This window comes from Tupaia chinensis, unplaced genomic scaffold, assembly GCF_000334495.1.
Source record: "Tupaia chinensis unplaced genomic scaffold, TupChi_1.0 Scaffold149383_1, whole genome shotgun sequence".
Lineage (NCBI taxonomy): Eukaryota > Metazoa > Chordata > Mammalia > Scandentia > Tupaiidae > Tupaia > Tupaia belangeri.
In genome coordinates, this window is record NW_006209227.1 from 875,381 (window position 1) to 878,826 (window position 3,446).

Sequence of the window (3,446 nt, forward strand, 5' to 3'; positions counted from 1 at the left end):
TCTCAGTAATTCCGCAGAGGGGGGACCCGCATGTGGGGACCAGGGGGCTCATACACAGAGGAGGGAGTCCTTTGTGGGGAGGGGGCCTACACGAGGCCTGGGCAGCCTGGCAGGCCGGGGACTGGGCTCTGGGAGGCAGCCAGACATCCCCACTGGACAGGCCAGTGGGATGCCACGCAGGCCACCTGGGGTGCAGGCAGGCCCGGTGGGGTGACAGCACCGGAAGTCCCACCCATCATTCTGGGCAGGAGTGCAGGTCTTTCTGCTCCTCAGAGGAAGAGATGGGAGTCTAGGAGCTTCGAAATCCACCTGGTGGATGGGACGATGGCAAGACTGAGCACGACACCTTGCCCAGCTGTGGGGACCTCAACTGTGCTGGAGACGGTGTTGGGGAGCCCCCATGGAGGCTTTGAGGGGAAAGGAGGACCCCAGCATGGGCCTGTGGTGGGTGGGGCCACCTCGGGCGTGCACAAGAAGTGAGTAGGGGGACCAGCAGTTAGCATAATAGCTATGTCGCTGGACTCCCATGTAGTCGACCACCATTCGAGTCCCTGGTGGCTTGAACTCACGCCGGGCGCGTGTGCGTGTGTGCCCAAGATCCTGAGAGGAGAATGGAGGAGAAAGGATTGCGGCATGGCCATCCCCCCGGGGGGTGATTTCTCGCTTTCTGTCTCTCTGTCTCTGTCTTTCTGGTGAGCGCACACGCCCTATAGCAAAAACCTCTCCAAAAAAAGAAGGGGAGGGGACTTCAGGCTTCCTAGGGCAGACTCTGGGTCTTCCTCTGTCCCACTTTCCCTGAGGACAACCAGAAGTCATGTTTTGTCCTCAGGGGGACCACAGGTGTCACAAGTGTTCACTGAGGACCTGACACCTCCCATCCCTGGGCCCAGCTGGGAGGCCCCCTCCAGTGCAGTTTCCCAGGCTGTGTCCCGTCGGGGCCTCCTGCTGACAGAGCCAGGAATGGAAGGAGGTATGAAGCCGCCAGTCCTCCCAGCTGCTGTTCCCGTGGTCGGACATGGGGCGTGAGGGCCCAGGGTGCTGGCACTGCGTGTGACAGGTCGTGGGGCAGGGGCTGCTGGAATGTGTCACAGGGTATGCGGAGGGGGACGGGGCAGTGGACAGACTCTGTTTCCCAGCTGTGTGACCTGGGGACGCTGCCTAACTAACCCCTGTGAGGCTCGGCTCCGGTGGTCTTAGAACGGGTAGGGCTGGCTCTAGCTTGCGGATTTCTGTGGGAATTCACGACATAGCATGTGAAGGACCTTTGGTAAGAGAGGGACGTTTGCCTAGACTAGTTTCTATCATCTTGAAATTGATCGAGATACTTCCTAACAGGGTCAGTCCCAAGGCCTACTAGGTAAGGGAGCCAGATCCCACATGGCCAACTGCGTAGTTCGAATCCTGGCCTTGGTGGCTTGAAAAACAATCTGGGCCTATGTATGTGCATGCCAGAATGCCGACAGGAGGAGCGCTCTCTCCTCGTCTCTCTCTGGCAGACATACACACACTCTGGCAATAAACTAAAATGAAATAAAACAGAAACAAGTGAATCTAACTTACTACAGATGAAACGAGTAACGTACCTACTGTGAGAAGACGGGGAGCACGAGCCTGAGCGGCTTTAGGAAAACGTATGTGGCTGTCTAAGACGGGGGGAGCCACAGTGCTGTGCTTTAAGTGGAGTGTTTATTTCTCAGAGGTGTCAGTTAGAGATTCAGAAACGACTGTCTGTGTATTCTAGCACTAAGCAAATAAGTAAATACAGTGTGACTAATGACAGCCAGACTTCTCACAGTCAGGGACGGGAGTGAAAAATACAGAGGGGCGGCTAGAACGAACACCGTGGCGTTGGATTGGAATTGGAGGCATCCGTGCAAACGCCTGGTTTTCGAAGACGCACGGGTAGGGAAGTAGCTTTAGGTGTAAATATGTTTCCTAGCTCTAACCACTGAGAGGACCCGAAATAATGCCCAAATCCGGAGAACTCACCCAGCACCAGACCAATCGAAGACACCAAGGCTCCCGGAGAAACGGATCTTTCAGACCTGTGGCAAGAAAAGTAGAAGCTGGGCCTCCTACAGCCTGTGGTGCCAAACGGTAAAGCCACCACTAAATTGTGGGGGAAGCCCCCGAGGGCCCGCCTCTGCGGCGCAGTAGGAGGCATACTGACCTGCAGTGCTGGAAGCCGCAAGACCAACCGCGGTTCTGGTTCGGCTCCCCGCCTGGGCCACCAGAGACATGATGCGTGCCTGAGGGAGAAAGGGGGGAGCGGGAGGGGACTGGGGTGTGATGAGACCCTATCGAGGGCTCTCTCTCTAGTGTGTGCACCTGCACTCTGTAGGGTGAACACAATAACTTTGAGGAACATCAACGTTTAAGGGGCAGCAAGAGGCAGACGAGAGCCTGAGAGAAGACTTCAGAGAGGAAGGAAGAGAAGAGAAAGATCGCGGGGGCGAAGATGGAGTGGCCATTTTGTCAAAGGCTGCAGAGGCTAAGATCGGTTCTAAGCCCATATAGGGGCCTGGGCCTTGGAGGTCCTGGGTGCTCCTGGGAAGGGTTTCCGTGAAGTGGTCGTGGGGGAGTGCAGGGCGGAAGGGTGGGCCAGAGCCTACAGACGGCGGTTGGGAAGACGACTTCGAGATCCTGGCTGCAAGAAGGAAGGAGGCAGAGCCGGACCCAGAAGGGAGGTTGTTGAGGGGAGTCTGTTCTGGACCCTCTGCAGGGATGGCAGCGTGGACAGGAGCCTGTGGCAGTGGCGACTGGCCCGCGCTCCCAACCCACTGCCTCCTCACCCCGCGTGCAGAGCCCTCGGGGCTAGGGCCAGGCCCGTTGTCCAAGTTCCAGGCGAAAAGGGGTGGTGCACATCTCCACTGGCCCGTAAGTCGCGTGGCAGAGCCTCTTGTTCCCTCCCTGTTCACTGGCTGGGTGAAGGGACCTCCCGTGACGTAGAACAGGATAGGGGTACACATGGAGGGTGCCCGGGCCCCTGCGTGATGAAAGGGGGTGCCCGATCAGGAGCACCCACTCTGGATCGTGGCACGAGTGAGAACCTCCGTGTTGAACGACGAAAGCTGCGGCCCTTCTTCACAGCAGCAGGAGCGATCTTAGTCCAGGTGGAGAAATCCCCACACGTGCACGTGTATAAACACAAGCGAAGCAGTCTTGGTTACAGACGTGGAGCGGCCTCCCAGACACGTCAGAGGAGACGCACGGTATGGGACACGCGCACGGCTTGTGATGTGTAGAAAACATCAGGAGAAAATGTACACAGGGCGGGCCCCACACTAGTGGCGAAGGGAGCTGGGCTCCCACGGCCGACCATGGTCACACCCCAGCCCCACCAGCCTGAGAAACATCCATGCCCCAAATCCTGAAGGATGGAGCGATGGAGAGCGGACGGCAGCGTGACCACACTCCGTTGTGGGGTGCTTTCTCCCTCTCTTTCC